General features: G+C 36.1%; 1 long non-coding RNA gene across 1 annotated transcript in view; it reads left to right on the top strand.

Moving 5' to 3' along the window:
- The first annotated feature begins 240 nt into the window (after positions 1-240).
- LOC141585518 (uncharacterized) overlaps positions 241-7818 on the top strand; it is a 167829-nt gene continuing 160251 nt past the window's right edge. The window contains exon 1 of the long non-coding RNA XR_012519069.1: positions 241-321. This is a non-coding gene — a long non-coding RNA (uncharacterized LOC141585518). The remainder of the gene's footprint in view (positions 322-7818) is intronic.

The following is a 7818-nucleotide window of genomic DNA, read 5'->3' as shown; positions in this document are numbered from 1 at the left end:
TAAGGAGAAATTGCAAATTGATAAGTGCTCCCAGAACAGTTTGTGAAAAGATTGTTCATTACTAAATTAAGCATTATATGCAAATTAACTTAATAAACTCTTAAGCAAGGTTGGGCAGGAGGTTTCTCTACTTCTTTCCTTATGTGAGAAGTTACACATCTAACAGACAGTGATCTCAGCCTATGCTTCATTCAACCGTACCCATCTTACAACTTCCTCCTTTTCTTTTTCTTCCAGCTTCATCTGTTTGGAATCAAAAGTGTGAAAGACCTGGAAATTAAATCAAAAGAATAGCAGAATAATCCTCCTCACTGACAAATGGTGAGCTACACAGAGTGTTCTCTTGTTGCAATGGCAGAGATTTCAGCAGCAGAGGGAAATCCAGTGGCTAAGATGCTCACTTGTCTTGGTGTCTGGGTGTGTCCTGGAGAAGTGACACTAAAGCACCTTCAGCTGTGTTTATTTAAACACTTGACCCAGGGTTCTGATGCATTTTAATTTTTCAATGTTTAAATTTAGCTGTTTTAGTGAGGTTTTAGTTTTAATAAGTAACAAATTTTTTTTTAGTATTAATTATCATGAGATCTTAAACCCTGTGAGAACCTTAAACTGAGAGAGAACCTGTCTTGAGTAGTTTAAATCTCTAATTAAATCAGTATTTCTACCTAGCAACAGAGTAGCAAAAGTGTGAATTCAATGGTTCTCAATAGAGGTGGAGGAGCATATTTTGACCCCCACCCCAGGGGACATTTGGCAATGTCAAGACATTTTGGTTGTCATAACTTGGAGAGAGGATAGGTGCTACTGGCATCTAGTGGGTAAAGGTCACAGATGCTGTTGAATATCTGCAGTGCTCAGGACAGCCCCCACCCCCAATAAAAACTTTTCTGGCCCAGAAAGTCAATAGTGCAACTGTTGAGAAACCCCTCTATAAAATAATTGGTGTGGATAGGAGAATATCTTAAAATGCTAAAATAGCAGGCTTGAAATTATTTGCATATCAGGAGAGTGGAATTTATAACCTATTGACTAAAAATTCTAGTTTAGGACCTATCCTCCAGGGGTGACGCTAAATCTGCTGATACGACACTAAATCAGCATCTGTAAAATCGCCAGGGTGGGATGAGACAAAGAAGAGTAAACATTGGTTTGGTTTTAAAGGGTTGAAAATGATGTTTCTCAGATGAAATAATGTGTTTCAGTTGAGCTGTGAGAGAGGGTTAGGTTGCTGTGTTTTTTCTCTATGATAGGGCACAGTGTCTTAGAATGGGAGAAGTTCTGAATACCCTATTGAAGTAGCACCTGCTGCTACAATTATTCTTCACCATGATGTGCTCTTTTTGCTTTCCCAGCACTTTTATAAACTAACTTTCTTTCTTTATATATTTATTTGTTATACTTTTAAATTCTGGGGTACATGTGCAGATCATCATGCAGATTTGTTACATAGGAATACATGTGCCATAGTGGTGGTTTGCTGCATCCATCAACCTGTCATCTACATTAGCTATTTCTCCTAATGCTATCCCTCCCCAATCCCCCCACCCTCTGCTATTCCTCCCCAACCACCCCGCCCCCAGGCCCCAGTGTGTGATGTTCCCCTCCCTGTGTCCGTGTGTTCTCATTGTTCAACACCCACTTACGAGTGAGAACATGCGGTGTTTGGTTTTCTGTTCTTGTGTCAGTTTGCTGAGAATGATGGTTTCCAGTTTCATCCATGTGTGGCACATACACACTGTGGAATACTATGCATCCATATAAACTTTTAATTAATTGTTATTGTTCATGTTGTTGTTGCTATTAGTCTGCTGTCTGTCTCGTTAGACTGTAAGCTCTATGAGAGCAGTGACTCATATTGTATGTCCAGTAGCTACCAGAGTGCCTGACATTATAAAAAGCATCGATAAATATTAATATTTTAAATTAAATGAATGAATTAAGCATGATTGTAGAATGAATGCTTAGCTTAGCACCATTTTCAACAGCAGGAAATCTTCTACCATACAAAGATAACTTTTCCTTAGAAAGTTCATAATTTTGTCACATTCATCTTACTAAGAAAAATTGAAGAACTGGCAACTAGAAGGACCCTTTTACTTGATCCATTTCCCTATTGGTTATGTGTAAGTACCTTGAATCACTTAACTGTCTCTGGAAAATGTTCCTCTTCCTGAGTTATTTAAAGAAAAGAGAATATGAGTGTCAATTGCCATACAGAAAGTACTGATGCCTGATTGCTATGCCCCCAATTTTAATAGTCAAAAGGCAGCTAATTTCCTTCCAGGCTTTTCCGGAATTGAGTTAAAACTAAATCTAGAGTTACACATTGGCCTTCAAAAATTTAATAATTTGATGCTGGGTAAGCGGCTTAAAACACTTTCACTGAAAATTTTGTATCTTTTCCTAATTAGGCACTGACACCTGTGAAAACTGTCTGCCCCAAGTCCTCAGCAGCTCTTAATAAAGATGACTGATGGCTACATAAAACATAATCTTAACTTTAGGATCCCTCAAGCAACTATCTATTTATCTTAAGTATTCCAAGTCCAGTGGTCCCAGGTTCCACTGCTAGCTGAGAATCCGTGGAAGTGGGACCCTTGTCTGACAGAGTGCAGAATTTCCAGCTTGCAGCTAACTCCCTTCATCACAAACATTCTTATCTTTAGAGTGCTACCTGAGGTCTTTTTAATGATATTTGCCAATTTTAAAGATTTTAAACGTTTTAGTATGGTGGAAGATTCATGTTGATGTTACCCTGGGAAAGGTTTCCTAAAACTTGGAAATGAGGCAAAAAGATGATTGCAGTCATTTCAATACGACGTTACAGAAGTGTCTCTCGAAGTTTAACATACTCCTGAATCACCTGGCAATATTTTTAAATTGTAGATTCTAATTCAGTGCATCTGGTGTGGGGGCCCAGCTACTCAATTTTAAATAATCTCAGGTGTTATCAGTGCTCCTAAATCATGAGCCACATTTTGAGTAGCAAGAGGCTAGGGCAAATTTTTGAAAACCCATGTAAAAGTTCATGTCTCTCTCTAATCCAGTGGTTCTCAAACTTGCTTGCACCTAAAAATCACCTGAGGAGGTTTCAAAACTCTTTCCACTCAGACCTCACCTATTTCCAATGAAATCGGAATATCAGAGGTAAGACTTTATTGGCAGCTTTAAAAACTTCCGAGATGTTTCTAATGTTCTCTAACAGCATATGGCTTTGTTACAGAACCGATGAAGGGCATTTGTTATAGTTCTTTAAAACTGAAAAGGAGTGATGGTTTTGTTGTCCTGTAATGGTTTTACAAACTTTGTATCTAATTTGGTACTTTATTTCACTTTTTTTCCCTACTAACTAAAAGTTTCGATTTTTCAAATACTCTTTAGAACTACCTTCATCATCTTGCTAGTTCCCTCATTAATGAGCGAAATAAAACTTTGACAGAGAATGTTTTGATAGTTTTCACTCTAGCCAATCTATTACCATAATTTCTTAGCTAGTAGCTACATTTTCTCTTTGAGCAGAAGCCAACCTTTATGGGAAGTTAACAAAGAATATATTACAAATCAATTTATACACTATTTTGGTGTCTCCCCACATCAATCTAATAATTGATTACCAGCTCAGTAATTGTTGACATACTTGATCTTAAAGTACATTTCTGGAGATCGGATTTATATTGTGACCAGGACCAATCACTATATTTGAAAGAAAATTCCCTATAATTTTTTTTTTTTTTTTTTTTTTTTTTTGAGAGAGAGAGAATTTTGCTCTGTTGCTCAGGCTGGAGTGCAGTGACACAATCAGGATTCACTGCAGCTTTGACCTCCCAGACTCAAGCAATCCTCCTGCCTCAGTCTCCCAAAGGGTTGGGATTACAGGCTTAACCACTGAGCCCAGCCATATTCCCTCTTTTATTTACAAGAGAAATGCCATGGCATAACTTTTAGCTGGTTTGTATTTGGAGCTGTTCTCCTGAAATGGGGATAAGTTAGCTCTACTTCACCCATACTTTTTCAAAGCTTCTCCTTATGACTGATGGCTCCCATTTTCAGGATGTCAGGCCTGGGTCTGAGGGACTGCCTGTAGCAATGTAAATTGGCCCACTCAAGGATCAAACCTGTGAACTTGTCTTCATCAACACTGTACTCTGAACAGAGGTGTGAACCTGCCATTTTTATCAGTTGATTGATTTCACTGAAAGTTACGATTCCAAAATTGTTTTACTTCTTAGAGAAAAGAAATATTGTATTAGAGGGTAAATGTGCAATTACTATTGAGTTTAAAATATACATTATAAAACTAAAATTCAATGAAAAACAGCTATAAATATATTTATGTGTTAAAAAGAAAGTCCCAAACAAGGCAGTCAGTAAGGGTACATAGCCTTAGATAAGTTCATATTATCCCTTCTTTTTGGGTCTTACCTCTAATATTTTTCAACTTAAAGTATATTTTACCAACATAGCTACATTTATTGCCAATTTCCATAATATACAGTATACGTTAAAGGTGGCTACTGTTGTCTTAGTAACAAAGCTGCCTTTTCTCAAAGTGATTTGTAAACTGGTCTTGAAGCCTTTTCCCAAAGGTGGTTTGTTGTTGTTGTTGTTGTTATTTAATTCGACTTTTGTTTTAGACACAGGAGATACATTTGCAGTTTTGTTGCTTGGCTATATGGCACCCAGGTCATGAACATAGTAGCCATTAGGTAGTTTTTCAATCCATGCCTTCCTCCCTTCCTCCCTCCTCTAGTAGCCCACACTATCTGTTGTTCCTGGGTTTATGTCCATGTGTGCTCAATGTTTAGCTCCCACATATAGGTGAGAACATGTAGAATTTGGTTTTTTGTTTCTGCATTAATTGACAGTACTGTGACCTCCAGCTCTATCCATGCTGCTGCCAAAAATACTATTTAATTCTTTATGGCCATGTAGTATTCTGTGGTGTAAATGTACCATGTTTTCTTTATATAATCCACCATTGATAGGTACCTTGGTTGATTCCACGTCTTTGCTATAGTGGAATAGTGTGGCAATGAACATACGATTGAATGTGTCTTTTTTGGTATAGTATATTTTTCTTTGAGTGATACCAAATGATAGCATTTCTAGGTCAAATGGTAAGTCTGTTTCAAGTTCTCTGAGAAACCTCCAAACTGCTTTCCATAGTGGCTGAACTAATTTACATTCCCACCAACAGTATATAAGCAATCCCTTTTCTCTGGAGCCTAATCAGCATCTGCTTTGTTTGTTTGTTTGTTTGTTTGTTTTGACTTTTTAATAATGACCATTTTTACTGGTATGAGATGGTATTTCGTTGTGATTATAATTTGCATTTCTCTGATGATTAGTGAAGCTGAGCATTTTAAAAAATATGTGTGTTGACTACTTTTATGTCTTCTTTTGAGAGGTTTCTGTTCACTTCCTTTGTCTATTTTTAAGTGGGGTTATTTGTTTTTTGCCTTTTAATTTAAGTTCCATATAGATTCTGGAAATTAGAGTAAGGCAGTTTTTAAATATTTTAAGGTAATGAAAATTTAATAGAATAAGTAAAATATGTCATAATGAATACTACAAAGTCCATTATTTTGATATTAACATTCTGGAAGTGTTTGTATTTTGCTCTATTTTGATTCAGTATCCACAAGGACAATATTCTAGGACTTTTTAAAGATAGTATTGACATGACTGGTTCTAATTAAGTAAATGATATTTTTGCTTTAATTGAATATTTTGGAAGAAACAACAAGTTTACATGCCACATGTCAGAGAGAAAGAAAAGAAGCCACAGAAGCATCTCATTTTACGGTTTAAGTACTTTAATTGTTAGGTTTAATTTTTGCAGCAAATGCACATAATACGTTTGTATACTGTTTACTTAAGTCTCATGAATATGAAATTACAGCACCTATTTAAGCATCCTCCATGTACCACAAGCAAATACTTATTATCAATGAATTGGTACATTTATTTTGTATTCAAAATTTAGCTATAAATCAACTGTTTAGCTTAATTTTTTGGAAATTATATTTTAAAATAATTCTTAAAATATGATTAATCAGTTGACAAAAAGTGTAGTCAAAATAGATTTGTTCACTACCAGTGAAAATAATTGTCTTTTTCAAAGTATAGTTGCCATTAGTGTAGTCTGCTGTCTTTAACTATAATTAACCTGATTAAATTAGATTAGGATGTTCTGGTGATTTTATGAATAGTCACAGCTTAAAAGGAACGAAAGCAAAAATGCATTTTTTCAGGAAAGTTAAAATAAATTTATATTTTTAAGTAATAATAAATTAGAAATAGTTTATTAAGAATTTTTTAAAAATCATGAATGGCTGTTGGATTTTGTCAAATGAGTTTTCTGCATCTATTGATACAATTATGCAATTTTTCTTCTTTAGTCTGTTGATGTAATGGATTTCATTAATTGATTTCAAATGTTAGACCAGCCTTGCATAACTGGTATACATCCGTCTTTGTTGTGGTGCATAATTATTTAACACTGTGGTGCATAATTATAAAACACATTGTGGGATTTGATTTGCTAATATTTTGGGGGGGATTTTTGCATCTTTGTTCAAAGAGATATTGGTCTGTGATTTTCTTTTCTTACAATATCTTTGACTGTTTTTTCATATTAAGGTAATTGCTATCCCTACAGAATGAGAAAGTTAGAATTCCCCATCTTTCTTTCTTTTTTTTTTTTTATTGTATTTTAGGTTCTGGGGTACATGTGCAGATCATGCAGGATTGCTGCATAGGTACACACATGGCAATGTGGTTTGCTGCTTCCATACCCCCGTCAATTACATCTGGCATTTCTCCCCATGTTATCCCTCCCCAGCCTCCCCACCACCCGCCAGCTGTCCCTCCCTTGCCACCCCAACAGACTCCAGTGTGTGATGCTCCCCTCCCTGTGTCCATGTTTTCTCATTGTTCAACACCGCCTATGAGTGAGAACATGCGGTGTTTGATTTTCTGTTCTTGTGTCAGTTTGCTGAGAATGATGTTTTCCAGATTCATCCATGTCCCTACAAAGGACACAAACTCATCATTTCTTATGGCTGCATAGTATTCCATGGTGTATATGTGCCACATTTTCCTTGTCCAGGCTATCATTGATGGGCATTTGGGTTGTTTCCAGGTCTTTGCTATTGTAAACAGTGCTGCTATGAACATACGTGTGCATGTGATTTATAATCCTTTGGGTATATACCAAGAAATGAGATTGCTCTGATGCCCAGGCTGGAGTCAGTAGCACAAGCTTGGCTCACTGCAGCCTCTACTACCACTCCCCTCCCATGGGCATGAGACACCCCACCCAGCTAATTTTTTACATTTTAATAAACATTGGGTGTCACTATGTTGGCCAGCTTGGTCTTAAACTCATGATGTCAAATGATCTGCCCTCCTCAGCCTTCCAAAGTGCTGGGATTACAGGCTTGAGCTACAACACCCAGTTTTCCTTCTATTCTTATCTTCTGAAAGAGACTTCAGAGAACTGGTAAATTCCTTCCTTAAACATTTGACAGAATTTACAAGTGAACTCATGTAGGCCTTGTGCTTTGTGTTTTAAAAAGTTTTAATTATTGATTCAAATTCTTTAATAGATATAATTTTATTCAGATTGGATATTTCTTCTTATGTGAGTTTTGGGCAGATTTTATCTTTCAAGAATTGGTCTGTTTCATCTATGTTATCAAATTTGTAGAGATAGACTTGTTCTTAGTATTTCTTGATTATCTGTTTAGTGTCCATGGGATCTATAATGTTGCCCCTCTTTCATTACCGATTTTAATAATTGTGTTCTCTCTCTTT

Source organism: Saimiri boliviensis, chromosome 9, assembly GCF_048565385.1.
Source record: "Saimiri boliviensis isolate mSaiBol1 chromosome 9, mSaiBol1.pri, whole genome shotgun sequence".
Lineage (NCBI taxonomy): Eukaryota > Metazoa > Chordata > Mammalia > Primates > Cebidae > Saimiri > Saimiri boliviensis.
Note: the sequence above shows the minus strand (reverse complement) of the source record. Positions and strands in the feature narration are given on the sequence as shown.